This window comes from Oncorhynchus kisutch, linkage group LG24, assembly GCF_002021735.2.
Source record: "Oncorhynchus kisutch isolate 150728-3 linkage group LG24, Okis_V2, whole genome shotgun sequence".
NCBI lineage: Eukaryota > Metazoa > Chordata > Actinopteri > Salmoniformes > Salmonidae > Oncorhynchus > Oncorhynchus kisutch.
The window spans coordinates 44324261-44341682 of NC_034197.2; the positions used below are offsets into that span (position 1 = coordinate 44324261).

General features: G+C 48.0%; 1 protein-coding gene across 1 annotated transcript in view; it reads right to left on the minus strand.

The window, feature by feature from the left end:
• The window catches only part of LOC109882554 (ubiquitin-like modifier-activating enzyme 1), a 76518-nt gene extending 64167 nt beyond the window's left edge, over window positions 1–12351 (minus strand). The window contains 1 exon segment of the mRNA XM_031803541.1: window positions 12152–12351. The gene's annotated coding sequence lies outside the window, so the exon portion shown is untranslated.
• Between the last annotated feature and the right edge of the window lie 5071 nt (window positions 12352–17422).

The window sequence follows — 17422 nt, forward strand, 5'->3', positions numbered from 1 at the left end:
TGTCCCGCAGGTGTGATGTTTGGATGTGCAGGTGTTGTTACACGTGGTCTGCCACTGTGAGGACGATCAGCTGTCTGTCCTGTCTCGCCGTAGCGCTGTCTTAGGCGTCTCACAGAACAGACATTGAAATTTATTGCCCTGGCCACATCTGCAGTCCTCATGCCTCCTTGCAGCATGCCTAAGGCACGTTCACGCAGAAGGGCAAGGACTCTGGGCATCTTTCTTTGTGTTTTTCAGAGTCAGTAGAAAGGCCTCTTTAGTGTCCTTAGTTTTCATAACTGACCTTAATTGCCTACAGTCTGTAAGCTGTAGTGTCTTAACTTCTTATGGCTGCAGGGGCAGTATTGAGTAGCTTGGATCAAAAGGTGCCAAGAGTAAACTGCCTGCTCCTCAGTCCCAGATGCTAATATATGCATGTTATTATTAGTATTGGATAGAAAACACTCTGAAGTTTCTAAAACGGTTTGAATGATGTCCGTGAGTGTAACAGAACTCATATGGCAGGCAAAAACCAGAGAAAAAATCCAACCAGGAAGTGGGAAATCTGAGGTTGGTCGATTTTCAACTCAGCCCTTATCGAAGATAGTGGGATATTGGTCATGTTGCACTTCCTAAGGCTTCCACTAGATGTCAACCGTCTTTAGAAACTTGTTTGAGGCTTCTACTATGAAGGGGGGCTGAATGAGAGGGGAATGGGTCAGAGGACTGCCAGCAGTCACGCGCTGGTCACGCGCATTTCACATGAGAGGTCTCTCGTTCCTTTGCTTTTCTGAAGACAAAGGAATTCTCCGGTTGGAATATTATTGAAGATTTATGTTAAAAACATCCTAAAGATTGATACATCGTTTGACAAGTTTCTATGGGCTGTAGCGGAACTTTTTGACATTTCGACTAGTGAACGCTCTTCGTGAACTTTGATTTGTTTACCAAATGCGCTAACTAAAGTAGCTATTTGGACATAAAGGATGGACATTATCGAACAAAAACATTTGTGGAACTGGGATTCCTGGGAGTGCATTCTGATTAAGATCATCAAAGGTAAGTGAATATTTATAATGTTATTTCTGACTTCTGTTGACTACCCAACATGGCGGATATACTGATAACAAGTTCAAACAGGTGCCATTAATACAAGTAACGAGTGGAGGACAGAGGAGCCTCTTAAAGGTCTGTGAGAGCCAATGACGGCCTAGGAACAGTGGGTTAACTGCCTGTTCAGGGGCAGAACGACAGATTTGTACCTTGTCAGCTAAAGGCCTGTCTGAGTGGACTAATCCATTGTAAAGGCCTGTCTGAGTGGACTAATCCATTGTGGAGGCCTGTGAGTGGACTAATCCATTGTAGAGGCCTGTCTGAGTGGACTAATCCATTATAAAGGCCTGTCTGTGTGGACTAATCCATTGTGGAGGCCTGTCTGAGTGGACTAATCCATTGTGGAGTCCTGTCTGAGTGGACTAATCCATTGTAGAGGCCTGTCTGAGTGGACTAATCCATTGTAAAGGCCTGTCTGAGTGGACTAATCCATTGTAGAGGCCTGTCTGAGTGGACTAATCCATTGTAGAGGCCTGTCTGAGTGGACTAATCCATTGTAGAGGCCTGTCTGAGTGGACTAATCCATTGTAGAGGCCTGTCTGAGTGGACTAATCCATTGTAAAGGCCTGTCTGTGTGGACTAATCCATTGTGGAGGCCTGTCTGAGTGGACTAATCCATTGTGGAGGCCTGTCTGAGTGGACTAATCCATTGTGGAGTCCTGTCTGAGTGGACTAATCCATTGTAGAGGACCTGTCTGAGTGGACTAATCCATTGTAAAGGCCTGTCTGAGTGGACTAATCCATTGTAGAGGCCTGTCTGAGTGGACTAATCCATTGTAAAGGCCTGTCTGAGTGGACTAATCCACTGTGGAGGCCTGTCTGAGTGGACTAATCCACTGTGGAGTCCTGTCTGAGTGGACTAATCCATTGTGGAGTCCTGTCTGAGTGGACTAATCCACTGTGGAGGCCTGTCTGAGTGGACTAATCCATTGTGGAGGCCTGTCTGAGTGGACTAATCCATTGTGGAGGCTGCGGGGATGGCACACCAGTAGTACATTTACCATTAATTACCATAATTTCAAATCTACATGGTTTGTTTTCGGTTATAGTAATTTCTGTTAATGCATTCAATATATGATTATTCAAGTTTTTACAGTTGTCATTGTAACAGTGGACACGTTGTTTGCAGAGCGCACAACCTAGGCTACAGTTGTGAGAAATACGTTTTGGTTTATTTCATTACATTTACAAGTTGTCAATTTATTCATTGTCTTTTGTTTGGAGCGTCAATGTCGAGTAAGGACACGCACCTGCCAACAGATAGAACTAGGCTACCTGGCCTGTCTGTGTGCAAATGTAGGCCTATAAAATGTGCCCCTTTGGGGATGTGATACTATTTCTGATTGTCTTAACTCCCCATCACTGTGGAGCTTCTCAAAATATCTCTCTCTTCGGCCTCAAAAAGCAAGTAAACAAAGTCTGTTTAAAAAAAAATGTATATATATTTTTTACATCCATTGAGAATGACACTAGTTCATCAACGTAGCCTATTAGAAAACACATTTCAGCCCTCTCCCTTTCAATAACCACTCAGCATGAAAGGGGGGGATTTGATGCTCTGATCAGGTGGAAATGTTATAAAACACCTACCTGATTACTTCTTATAGACTACAGCTGTGTCTGTCTGGAGCTCACCGGGGCAGGAAACGCTAAAGGCCCAGAATATTTTATGCAATGTTGCAAGTTTGCTAGTGCTAGCTTCAGGCCAGACCCAAGTTAATAGTTGATACAATATTTCAAGTTCCTTCCAGACAGGCCATGGATAGCCAATGTGATTTATAGGATATTTATTTTTAAAATCAGGATATTTTCTACCTGCAGGCTTTATGTAGGCTGTTTACATATTGGCAATAGAAGTTACTGTTAGATTTAGATAGGATTTACCACATGACATTGCAATATAAAGATCATTATAAATTAAATGAAAATGTTCCACGAAATATGCGTATGAATATCATAACTGGCACGCAGGGTCAGTAGAAACAGTCGGATAACTTGGCACTACAAATGGAAAGGTTGCTTGACCGCTGGTGTGGCCCGTTACTGGCAACTTCAGGAGCATAAAGGGCAGAATCTGTGGGGCACAGGTTTGATTTCGTCTGGTTAGGTTATATTGATCTCTGGCTCTCTCTTTAGTAATTTGTGTCTTCATTTTTTTTAAATTGCAGGGCTTAAAGCATCAGACAAGCTCAGTAGCCTACATATAGTTGATTTTATTCAAACATAGGGTGTGTCTATATGGAAAAATATATGTTTAAAAGAACAGAAGACTCTCAGCCCTAGTCCTAGCACTGCACATACGACAAGACGTACAACCAACATTTGGGACATCCAACAGGGGTCTGGAGAACGGAACAGCCCGACCGGGTCTGGAGAACGGAACAGCCCGACCGGGTCTGGAGAACGGAACAGCCCGACCGGGTCTGGAGAACGGAACAGCCCGACCGGGTCTGGAGAACGGAACAGCCCGACCGGGTCTGGAGAACGGAACAGCCCGACCGGGTCTGGAGAACGGAACAGCCCGACCGGGTCTGGAGAACGGAACATTCCGACCGGGTCTGGAGAACGGAACAGCCCGACCGGGTCTGGAGAACGGAACAGCCCGACCGGGTCTGGAGAACGGAACAGCCCGACCGGGTCTGGAGAACGGAACAGCCCGACCGGGTCTGGAGAACGGAACAGCCCGACCGGGTCTGGAGAACAGAACATTCCGACCGGGTCTGGAGAACGGAACAGCCCGACCGGGTCTGGAGAACGGAACAGCCGTTCGTGCATCCTTGACCCGCTCAAACTACGCCAGTACCAACATACTGATCCTAGCCCAAGTTCATGGGAATTCACCCTGTCTGGGACAGAAGAAAATGTGGCAAAAAACACAACAATTTAAGATGGTTGGAAATCAGATTAGGCCCTAATCTATGGATTTCACATGATTGGGCAGGAGCGCAGCCGTAGGTGGGCATAGGCCCACCCACTTGGAGGCCAGGCCGACCCAATGGGCAACCAGTTCCAGCCGAACAGAATGAGTTTTCCCCACAAAAGGGCTTTGTTACACAGAAATACTCCTCCCTACCCCCCAACCCGCAGCATAACCTGCCAAATGGAGGTCCTGGGCTGGCGTGGTTACACGTGGTCTGCGGTTGTGAGGCCGGTTGGACCTACTGATAAATTCTATAAAACGACATTGGAGGTGGCTTATGGTAGAGAAATTAACATTAAATTATCTGACAACAGATCTGGTGGACATTCCTGCAGTCAACATGCCAATTGCACACTCCCTCAAAACTTGAGACATCTGTGGCATTGTGTTGTGAGACAAAACTGCACATTTTAGAGTGGCCTTTTATTGTCCCCAGCACAAGGTGTACCTGTGTGCACAAAATTTGAGCGAAATAAGCTTGTGCACATGTAACATTCCTGGGATCTTTTTATTTCAGCTCGTGAAACCAGCATGTAAATGTTGCTTTTCTATTTCTGTTCAGTGTATTTTGCTTGTCCATCCATCCTAGCACATCTCTCCAGGGTGCTGTTGGAGAGGCGTCGCTGAGGCAACCACCTAACGTCCTTTAAAAAATTAATTAAATAAATTTAACAAATGTAGCAGATAAAGGATATGTTTGAAAGGATATGTCAAAAACGACCTCTCGAGAATCCATGTGACGGAAATCCATCACAGTGATGGAGAACCTGAACTCCTACCTGCTGCTGCATTGGCCTACAGAGCATCTGGGTATTCCGTGCACTCAGTTTTCATTTGAGTCATTTAGCAGACGCTCATCCAGAGAGATTTAAGGGAGCAAATTAGGGTTAAGTGCCTTGGTCAAGGGCACATCGACCGATTTTTCACCTAGCAGGCTCGGGGAGTCAAACCAGCAAAATTTCGGCTCCCGACACAACGCTCTTAACCACTAGGCTACCTGACGCATCTTTCTGTAGCCGCCAATTGATTACAGTCGACCAATGTGCAGTATGTCCATTGATTACAGTCGACCAATGTGCAGTATGTCCATTGATCACCCCATGACTTTTAACCCAAATTTCCATGACCAATAATTCTACGTATAAAACAAGTCAGCGTAATGTGGTATCGACACCGGGAGGCTGTTCTCTGATCCCATGTGGGTATCGACACCGGGAGGCTGTTCTCTGATCCCATGTGGGTATCGACACCGGGAGGCTGTTCTCTGATCCCATGTGGTGTCGACACCGGGAGGCTGTTCTCTGATCTCATGTGGGTATCGCCACCGGGAGGCTGTTCTCTGATCCCATATGGTATCGACACCGGGAGGCTGTTCTCTGATCCCATGTGGGTATCGCCACCGCGAGGCTGTTCTCTGATCCCATGTGGGTATCGCCACCGCGAGGCTGTTCTCTGATCCCATGTGGGTATCGACACCGGGAGGCTGTTCTCTGATCCCATGTGGGTATCGACACCGCGAGGCTGTTCTCTGATCCCATGTGGGTATCGCCACCGCGAGGCTGTTCTCTGATCCCATGTGAGTATCGCCACCGGGAGGCTGTTCACTGATCCCATGTGGTGTCGACACCGGGAGGCTGTTCACTGATCCCATGTGGTGTCGACACCGGGAGGCTGTTCTCTGATCCCATGTGGTGTCGACACCGGGAGGCTGTTCTCTGATCCCATGTGGTGTCGACACCGGGAGGCTGTTCTCTGATCCCATGTGGTGTCAACACTGGGAGGCTGCCCTCTGATCTAGAGGTTGACCGATTAATAGGAATGGCCGATTAATTAGAGCAGATTTCAAGTTATCATAACAATCGGAAATCTGTATTTTTGGACACCGATTTGGCCTTTTTTTTTTTTTTTACACCTTTATTTAACTAGACAAGTCAGTTAAGAACACGTTCTTATTTTCAATAACGGCCTAGGAACGGTGGGTTAACTGCCTTTTTCAGGGGCAGAACGACAGATTTTTACCTTGTCAGCTCAGGGATTCGATCTAGCAACCTTACAGTTAACTAGTCCTGGCTCTAACCACCTACCTCTCATTGCACTCCACGAGGAGCCTACCTGTTACACGAATGCAGTAAGAAGCCAAGGTAAGTTGCTAGCTACCATTAAACTTATCTTGTAAAAAACAATCAATCATAATCACTAGTTAACTACACATGGTTGATGATATTACTAGTTTATCTAGCGTGTCCTGCGTTGCATATAATCGATGCGGTGCGTATCGTTGCTCCAATGCTCCTCCTAAAACTTCTTACCTGGGAATATTGAAGACTCATGTTAAAAGGAACCACCAGCTTTCATATGTTCTCATGTTCTGAGCAAGAAACTTAAACGTTAGCTTTTTTACATGGCACATATTGCACTTTTACTTTCTTCTCCAACACTTTGTTTTTGCATTATTTAAACCAAATTGAACATGTTTCATTATTTATTTGAGGCTAAATGGATTTTTATTGATGTATTATATCAAGTTAAACTAAGTGTTCATTCAGTATTGTTGTAATTGTCATTATTACAAATACATAAAACGTTTAAAAATCGTCCGATTAATCGGCGTCTGATCCCATGCGGTATCGCCACTGGGAGGCTGTTAGGCGGTCGACCTCTGATCCCATGTGGTATCGCCACTGGGAGGCTGTTAGGCGGTCGACCTCTGATCCCATGCGGTATCGCCACTGGGAGGCTGTTAGGCGGTCGACCTCTGATCCCATGTGGTATTGCCACTGGGAGGCTGTTAGGCGGTCGACCTCTGATCCCATGTGGTATCGCCACTGGGAGGCTGTTAGGCGGTCGACCTCTGATCCCATGAGGTATCGCCACTGGGAGGCTGTTAGGCGGTCGACCTCTGATCCCATGCGGTATCGCCACTGGGAGGCTGTTAGGCGGTCGACCTCTGATCCCAGAGGCTGTTAGGCGGTCGACCTCTGATCCCATGTGGTATCGCCACTGGGAGGCTGTTAGGCGGTCGACCTCTGATCCCATGTGGTATCGCCACTGGGAGGCTGTTAGGCGGTCGACCTCTGATCCCATGTGGTATCGCCACTGGGAGGCTGTTAGGCGGTCGACCTCTGATCCCATGTGGTATCGCCACTGGGAGGCTGTTAGGCGGTCGACCTCTGATCCCATGTGGTATCGCCACTGGGAGGCTGTTAGGCGGTCGACCTCTGATCCCATGTGGTATCGCCACTGGGAGTCTGTTAGGCGGTCGACCTCTGATCCCATGTGGTATCGCCACTGGGAGGCTGTTAGGCGGTCGACCTCTGATCCCATGTGGTATCGCCACTGGGAGGCTGTTAGGCGGTCGACCTCTGATCCCATGTGGTATCGCTACTGGGAGGCTGTTAGGCGGTCGACCTCTGATCCCATGTGGTATCGCCACTGGGAGGCTGTTAGGCGGTCGACCTCTGATCCCATGTGGTATCGCCACTGGGAGGCTGTTAGGCGGTCGACCTCTGATCCCATGTGGTATCGCCACTGGGAGGCTGTTAGGCGGTCGACCTCTGATCCCATGTGGTATCGCTACTGGGAGGCTGTTAGGCGGTCGACCTCTGATCCCATGTGGTATCGCTACTGGGAGGCTGTTAGGCGGTCGACCTCTGATCCCATGTGGTATCGCTACTGGGAGGCTGTTAGGCGGTCGACCTCTGATCCCATGTGGTATCGCTACTGGGAGGCTGTTAGGCGGTCGACCTCTGATCCCATGTGGTATCGCCACTGGGAGGCTGTTAGGCGGTCGACCTCTGATCCCATGTGGTATCGCCACTGGGAGGCTGTTAGGCAACTGTTTTAAACGCATGTGGTCAACCCTCAGTCTGGAGAGCTACTGGGTGTGCAGGCTTGTGTTCAAGCCCTGCTCAAACACATCAGAGTCTGTTTATCAACGTTTGAGCAGCTAATTTCTTAAAATGTGGTTTGTTAGAGGGGTACTGGAACAAAAGCCTGCACACCCATTATCTCTCCTGGAGGATGGTTGACCACCCATTATCCCTCCTGGAGGATGGTTGACCACCCATTATCTCTCCTGGAGGATGGTTGACCACCCATTATCTCTCCTGGAGGATGGTTGACCACCCATTATCTCTCCTGGAGGATGGTTGACCACCCATTATCTCTCCTGGAGGATGGTTGACCACCCATTATCTCTCCTGGAGGATGGTTGACCACCCATTATCTCTCCTGGAGGATGGTTGACCACCCATTATCTCCCCTGGAGGATGGTTGACCACCCATTATCTCTCCTGGAGGATGGTTGACCACCCATTACCCCTCCTGGAGGATGGTTGACCACCCATTATCTCTCCTGGAGGATGGTTGACCACCCATTATCTCTCCTGGAGGATGGTTGACCACCCATTATCCCTCCTGGAGGATGGTTGACCACCCATTAGCCCTCCTGGAGGATGGTTGACCACCCATTATCCCTCCTGGAGGATGGTGGACCACCCATTATCTCTCCTGGAGGATGGTGGACCACCCATTATCTCTCCTGGAGGATGGTTGACCACCCATTATCCCTCCTGGAGGATGGTTGACCACCTTTGATGTATAACATTGCAACCAAATACATACCTTTTTAAATAATTTGCTCATTCAATATATCAAAGATCAAATGGCTATGGTAGGCAAAAAATATTTGTATTCAGCTGAAGCCCACAAATAGTCTTCAGGAAATGTACTTCCACACATGCAGGTGATGCTTTTAAAAACACACAGACACGTTGAAGTGTCATCCCGATCCTGGCTGATATGTTGAATTTAAAAAAAACTTTATTGATCAAATATTTTAAAACTGCATAAATAAATTACATTAAACAGAAATTAAATTACTTTCAATTACTTTTATCATTTTCCAGAACTTTTCCAGGCCTGGGGAAAAAACATCAAACTCCATGACTTTTCCAGGGTTTTTAAATGACCCTGCATTTCTGTTGGAGTTTACGTTATAGTAAATAGGCGGGTCCATATTACGTCACACCCCGCAAGAAACAATTCTGGCATGGCTTCGGCATTCTTTGAAATTCTGATCGGTTTTATGGAATAACTAATACAATAGAAATATTAGGTGTAACTTTGGGAATTTTAATCCAGGAGCTGTATAATAGGCAGTGTCAGAGTCAGAGACTCCAGTCACCCAAGTTATAGACTGTTTTCTCTGCTACCGCACAGCTGTACCGGAGCACCAAGTCTAGGACCAAAAGGCTCGTCAACAGCTTCTACTCCAAAGCCATTAGACTACTGAACAAGTCATAAAAACCGCCACCGGACAATTTACACTGTTTGTTTATTATCTATGCATAGTCACTTCACCCCCACCTACATGTACAGATTACCTCAACTAGCCTGTACCCCCGCACACTGACTCGGTACCGGTGCCCCCTGTATATAGCCTCCACATTGACTCTGTACCGGTACCCCCTGTATATAGCCTCCACACTGACTCTGTACCGGTACCCCCTGTATATAGCCTCCACACTGACTCGGTACCGGTGCCCCCTGTATATAGCCTCCACATTGACTCTGTACCGGTACCCCCTGTATATAGCCTCCACACTGACTCGGTACTGGCGCCCCCAGTATATAGACTCGTTATTGTGCTACTGTTTATTATTACTTTTTATTTTGTTCTACTTGATAAATATTTTCTTCTTCTTGAACTGCACTGCTGGTTCAGGCTCAGCATTTCACAGTAAAGTCTACACTTGTTGTATTCTGGGCATGTAGCAAATAAAGTTAGATTTGATGCGTATACGAATGCAAATTCAAATGTTCAAATTACATTTAAGCTACCTATCCTTCAAACATCCTGAGAGATCTGGCTCCTTCCATCTGTGGTATGGGTGCAGTGATGTGCTTGCTTGTTAAATGTTAAAGATCACATCACTAGGTCAAAAACAACCTGAGACTGAACTTAGTTAGCTGTATAATCCACTTGTTTTCCTACATGCTCCCACAAATAATACACACAATAGCATGCTGGAATAGATGGCTCACAAGCCAAGTGAATGATATGGAACTGCTCTGCCACATATTGGGGTTAGGTGTGGGGGGGGGGTCAGCATTCTTGGGAGAATTGAAGCGAATGAGTGTTGGGGGAGGGAGTGGTTGGCAAATCACAAAGGCCCAAGTGGGCCGCTTTTCTCGGGTGCAGAGGAAGAGAGGCCTGGGGGGGTGCAGAGGAAGAGAGGCCTGGGGGGGTGCATAGGAAGAGAGGCCCTGGGGGGTGCAGAGGAAGAGAGGCTTGGGGGGGTGCAGAGGAAGAGAGGCTTGGGGGGGTGCAGAGGAAGAGAGGCTTGGGGGGGTGCAGAGGAAGAGAGGCTTGGGGGGGTGCAGAGGAAGAGAGGCTTGGGGGGGTGCAGAGGAAGAGAGGCTTGGGGGGGTGCAGAGGAAGAGAGGCTTGGGGGGGTGCAGAGGAAGAGAGGCTTGGGGGGGTGCAGAGGAAGAGAGGCTTGGGGGGGGTGCAGAGGAAGAGAGGCTTGGGGGGGGGGGGGTGCAGAGGAAAAGAGGCCTGGGGGGTGCAGAGGAAGAGGCCCTGGGGGGTGCAGAGGAAGAGAGGCCCTGGGGGGTGCAGAGGAAGAGAGGCTTGGGGGGGTGCAGAGGAAGAGAGGCTTGGGGGGTGCAGAGGAAGAGAGGCCCTGGGGGGTGCAGAGGAAGAGAGGCTTGGGGGGGTGCAGAGGAAGAGAGGCTTGGGGGGGTGCAGAGGAAGAGAGGCTTGGGGGGGTGCAGAGGAAGAGAGGCTTGGGGGGGTGCGGAGGAAGAGAGGCTTGGGGGGTGCAGAGGAAGAGAGGCTTGGGGGGGTGCAGAGGAAGAGAGGCTTGGGGGGGTGCAGAGGAAGAGAGGCTTGGGGGGGTGCAGAGGAAGAGAGGCTTGGGGGGGGTGCAGAGGAAGAGAGGCTTGGGGGGGGGGGGGGGTGCAGAGGAAAAGAGGCCTGGGGGGTGCAGAGGAAGAGGCCCTGGGGGTGCAGAGGAAGAGAGGCCCTGGGGGGTGCAGAGGAAGAGAGGCTTGGGGGGGTGCAGAGGAAGAGAGGCTTGGGGGGGTGCAGAGGAAGAGAGGCTTGGGGGGGTGCAGAGGAAGAGAGGCTTGGGGGGTGCAGAGGAAGAGAGGCTTGGGGGGGTGCAGAGGAAGAGAGGCTTGGGGGGGTGCAGAGGAAGAGAGGCTTGGGGGGGGGGGGGGTGCAGAGGAAGAGAGGCTTGGGGGGGTGCAGAGGAAGAGAGGCCTGGGGGGGTAAAGAGGAAACGAGGCATGGTGGGGGGTGCAGAGGAAAAGAGGCCTGGGGGGTGCAGAAGAAGAGAGGCCTGGGGGGGTAAAGAGGAAACGAGGCATGGGGGGGGGGGGTAAAGAGGAAAAGAGGCATGGGGGCTGCAGAGGAAGAGAGTCCTGGGGGGGGGGGGGGGGGGGGTGCGGAGGAAGAGAGGCCTGGGGGGTGCAGAGGAAGAGAGGCATGGGGGGGTTCGGATCTCTTGTTGTAGCAAGAAAGTGGAAATGGATTCTCTTCTGCATGAGTACAACATATTCTCCGTGCACATGGGACACTTGTTAAAATGTTCTCCCCTCCTTTTTTTTGTCGTTGCCTTGCGAGTTGGTTTACAAGCGTTATTAATGACATGGGTAGTTTAGCTAACGCTGCTCCTGGATCCATGATCTTAACAAAAGCCGAGGACGCAGTTCAACTAGCCAAGCATGCTAGGTGGCTAGCTGACTAGTTGGTTAGGTGGCTAGCTGGCTAGGTGGCTAGCTGACTAGTTGGTTAGGTGGCTAGCTGGCTAGGTGGCTAGCTGACTAGCTTGACTGAACCCGTTAGCTTATGCAAAACGACGTTACAGTAAAAGAGTTAGCGCTAACTAATTAGCTAACGTTAGTTATCGTCTCCTTCGGGACGTTATTAACCCAGTTTGTTATACAGATAATAGTACAAATGGGCTGTCCGTTATCCATCAAGTAGAACATGTGTCGATATTTTCTCGATGTCAATTTAGGCTAAAGTTGTTAGCAAGTAGCTAGTTAAAGCAACTTATGGGGGAAGAACTCGACCTTTTCAGTAGCCATCTACAGTAGTTAACATTGGCGATATAAGTATGCAGGACTCACCACATCCGATATTACTCGGGGCCTGGTCCGTAGTATATATATTTATATATATATATTTGTATTTTTCAAATACAAGACAAAAAAAAACGCTTAGCTAACAAACTTCAAAACTAATCTTAACGTTATTGTCCGTTATTCATCTGTCAAAGTCGAAGGATGGACTGAATTTTCACACTGATGGACGGTTACCGGCCGGGTATTCCACCGCTTGCAGGGAGCACCTATTTCTTCTTCGATTAGGTTTAACGGCGACGGGTATCCAATACATGTTGCATTACCGTCACCTACTGGACTGGAGTATAACTCCCTTATACTTTGCCTTAAAAACAACAAAAGCAAAAACATTCTCCACTATATTTAAATCTTTCTGGTCCTACCTCAGGCCAACAGACTGAAAGGATTGGACACCTTCACTGAACACACCCTGCAAACTCTTCTCACTTCAAGTCTCGCACACACAAATACCTCTCTGCAGATGCCACCACCACCTAAATTTTCTGCGACTTACATTGCATCCCTGCAATACAGTTGATAACCATTGCAATAAATTTAAAAATTACAATCTTACTGAAACATACAGTACCAGTCAAAAGTTTGGACACACCTACCCATTCAAGGATTGTTCTTTTTTATTTATTTTTTATTTTTTACTATTTTCTACATTATAGAATAATAGTGAAGACATCAAAACTAGGAAATAACACATATGGAATCATATAGTAACCAAAAAAGTATTTAAAAAAATCGAAATACATTTTAGATTCTTCAAAGCCTTGATGACACCTTTGCACACTCTTGGCATTCTCTCAACCAGCTTCAAGAGGAATGCTTTTCCAACAGTCTTGAAGGAGTTCCCACATATGCTGAGCACTTGTTGGCAGCTTTTCCTTCACTCTGCGGTCCTTCACTCCTTCACTCAACTCATCCCAAACCATCTCAATTGTGTTGAGGTCTGGTGATTGGGCTGCAATCTGAGGTGCAGTATTTTGCCGATTTCTGAGGCTGGTAACTCTAATGAACTTTTAACACAATTTTGACCACTCTCAGCCTCATCTCTGGTTAAGAAGTTACCCACCTTCTCTGGACACTATGGCCAGTCTTTATTATCAACTTGTACCACATCAAAGGATCACTAATGATTAGTTTGAGCTGTGACAGAGGAGGTGACAGAGGACAACGTTGCCAATCTACTATGCTTGATGAGCACCAACAAAGCAACTGGGCTGGATAACCTTCCTGCAAGATTCATAAAGGATAGTGCTTGTGTCACTGCAAAAATGATAACGCATATTATAAACCTTTCTATTAGCAGTGGTCAATTCCCCAAGGATCTCAAAACAGCCTGGTTTCACTCCACAGGAAGAGCAGTAAAACAAATGTAGGAAACTACAGGCCTGTGTCAAACCTCAGAACCTCATCCAAAGTTGAGTTTGTAATCAACTTGAGGGATACCTTCTGGAGAACAGTCTTTTTATGAACTCCAGTCTGGCTGTATGAACTCCAGTCTGGCTCTGTGAACTCCAGTCTGGCTCTGTGAACTCCAGTCTGGCTCTGTGAACTCCAGTCTGGCTCTGTGCACTACAGTCTGGCTCTGTGAACTCCAGTCTGGCTCTGTGAACTCCAGTCTGGCTCTGTGAACTCCAGTCTGGCTCTGTGAACTCCAGTCTGGCTCTGTGAACTCCAGTCTGGCTCTGTGAACTCCAGTCTGGCTCTGTGAACTCCAGTCTGGCTCTGTGAACTCCAGTCTGGCTCTGTGAACTCCAGTCTGGCTCTATAAACTCCAGTCTGGCTCTGTGAACTCCAGTCTGGCTCTATGAACTCCAGTCTGGCTCTGTGAACTCCAGTCTGGCTCTATAAACTCCAGTCTGGCTCTGTGAACTCCAGTCTGGCTCTATGAACTCCAGTCTGGCTCTATAAACTCCAGTCTGGCTCTGTGAACTCCAGTCTGGCTCTATGAACTCCAGTCTGGCTCTGTGAACTCCAGTCTGGCTCTATAAACTCCAGTCTGGCTCTGTGAATTACAGTCTGGCTCTGTGAATTACAGTCTGGCTCTGTGAATTACAGTCTGGCTCTGTGAACTCCAGTCTGGCTCTGTGAACTCCAGTCTGGCTCTGTGAACTCCAGTCTGGCTCTGTGAACTCCAGTCTGGCTCTGTGAACTACAGTCTGGCTCTGTGAACTCCAGTCTGGCTCTGTGAACTACAGTCTGGCTCTGTGAACTCCAGTCTGGCTCTATAAACTCCAGTCTGGCTTTAAAACAGCTCATTTCAATTACATTATCCACCTTTTTGACCACATTTAGCAGGAAAGTGAGATTTGGAAGTGGGTTTGTTGCCTTTGGAGTCCAGAGTGGACCAACTTAAACTTAATCAGAATGTTTGACATCTTAAATGATCGTGCCCCAGGTCATATGAAAAACCACATTGACATGGTCTATAACCACCACAGTTACAATACCAGAGCTAGTGTTATGTCTTGTAATATCCCAAGAGTAAACAGTATTGGTAGGAACATGTTTCTCTATACAGGCATGTGTCTATGGAATAGCCTTCCCTTGGAGATCAAGCAAAGAATAAGTAGAAACAGATTTAAAAAGGTTTTCATTTGGACAAGGTTGTCTTAGTCAGAGAAACCACTACACCGCCCCTTGTGCTGGTCGGGTGTATTGATTTGAAGGATCGGTATGATGTGCAATGAATAGATTGTTTTAATGAATATGGTTGATTTTTAAGGTTAGGGAGACGTGAATAGTGCAACTTTTTAGGATGTCAATATAAATGAATGTATTTATGGTTGTTTGTAATTTTTTTCTTGTCTTTTAATCATTATATGTGTTTTTGTTTTTACCATCGAGGACCACTTTGGAAACAAGCGTTTTAATGAATACTTTCAAGTGATATCCTCTGGGTACACATTGTACATTTTGTTGTATGTCTGTTACCCAAAATAAACTAAAGGCCAGGTCATCTGATGCATAACTCTGTCACTCTCCTTCTTGGTCAAATAGACCGTACACAGCCTGGAGGCTCAACGTGGCTCAGAACCCCTCTGGACCGATGGCACTGTGTAGGCTAGGTCAAACAACACACTCAGAACCCCTCTGGACCGATGGTACTGTGTAGGCTAGGTCAAACAACACACTCAGAACCCCAGAACCCCTCTGGACCGATGGCACTGTGTAGGCTAGGTCAAACAACACACTCAGAACCCCTCTGGACCGATGGCACTGTGTAGGCTAGGTCAAACAACATGGCTCAGAACCCCTCTGGACCGATGGTACTGTGTAGGCTAGGTCAAACAACACACTCAGAACCCCTCTGGACCGATGGCACTGTGTAGACTAGGTCAAACAACACACTCAGAACCCCTCTGGACCGATGGTACTGTGTAGGCTAGGTCAAACAACACACTCAGAACCCCAGAACCCCTCTGGACCGATGGCACTGTGTAGGCTAGGTCAAACAACATGGCTCAGAACCCCTCTGGACCGATGGTACTGTGTAGGCTAGGTCAAACAACACACTCAGAACCCCTCTGGACCGATGGTACTGTGTAGGCTAGGTCAAACAACACACTCAGAACCCCTCTGGACCGATCGCACTGTGTAGGCTAGGTCAAACAACACACTCAGAACCCCTCTGGACCGATGGTACTGTGTAGGCTAGGTCAAACAACACACTCAGAACCCCTCTGGACCGATGGTACTGTGTAGGCTAGGTCAAACAACACACTCAGAACCCCTCTGGACCGATGGTACTGTGTAGGCTAGGTCAAACAACATGACTCAGAACCCCTCTGGACCGATGATACTGTGTAGGCTAGGTCAAACAACACACTCAGAACCCCTCTGGACCGATGGCACTGTGTAGGCTAGGTCAAACAACACACTCAGAACCCCTCTGGACCGATGGTACTGTGTAGGCTAGGTCAAACAACGTGGCTCAGAACCCCTCTGGACCGATGGCACTGTGTAGGCTAGGTCAAACAACACACTCAGAACCCCTCTGGACCGATGGCACTGTGTAGGCTAGGTCAAACAACACACTCAGAACCCCTCTGGACCGATGGTACTGTGTAGGCTAGGTCAAACAACATGGCTCAGAACCCCTCTGGACCGATGGTACTGTGTAGGCTAGGTCAAACAACACACTCAGAACCCCTCTGGACCGATGGTACTGTGTAGGCTACGTCAAACAACACACTCAGAACCCCTCTGGACCGATGGTACTGTGTAGGCTAGGTCAAACAACATGGCTCAGAACCCCTCTGGACCGATGGTACTGTGTAGGCTAGGTCAAACAACATGCTCAGAACCCCTCTGGACCGATGGTACTGTGTAGGCTAGGTCAAACAACATGCTCAGAACCCCTCTGGACCGATGGTACTGTGTAGGCTAGGTCAAACAACACACTCAGAACCCCTCTGGACCGATGGTACTGTGTAGGCTCGGTCAAGCAACATGGCTTCTTCTGGCATTGTACAGAAACAGACTATTCTCTATTACTGCAGTCTCGAGAGGATCTTTATAGTATACCTACGATAGATGTCACATCTTTATAGCAATGATCTATTGTGGACTTCTGGTGACCATTAAAAATGGTGTGCATGTGTGTTAAACACGAATCAGAGAGCCAATGCACCGCCACAAGTTTAGTTCTGAACTTTTTATTGAAAGACAGACAGACAGACCTTATAAAGAATAAGGACAGGTGGCAGGCCAACATCTGAGAGGGTCTCAAGAAGTTTACAGATAGAAACAAAGATATTATTCACATCAGAAGAAGATGAACAAAGCAGTATACAGTAGAATCAATCAAGTTCAACATGATCAAAACCAGTCAACAAGGGCCTCCCGAGTGGTGTAGTGGTCTAAAGGCTACTAGAGATCCTGGTTCAAGTCCAGGCCCTGTCACAGCCGGCCGTGACCGGGAGATCCCCGGGTTAGGGGAGGGTTTGGCCGGCAGGGATGTCCTCGTCTCATCGTGCTCTAGCGACTCCTTGTGGCGGGCCGGACGCAGTGCACGCTGACATGGTCGCCAGGTGTTATGGTGTTTCCTCCGACACATTGGTGCGGCTGGCTTCCGGGTTAAGTGGGCATTGTGTTGGGTTGAGCAGTGCGTTTGGGTTGTGTTTCGGAGGACGCGCGGCTCTCGACCTTCGCCTCTCCCGAGTCCGTACGGGAGTTGCAGCGATGAGACAAGACTGTAACTACCAATTGGATACCAGGAAATTGGGGCGAAAAAATTGGTAAAAAATAAAAAATATAAAAACT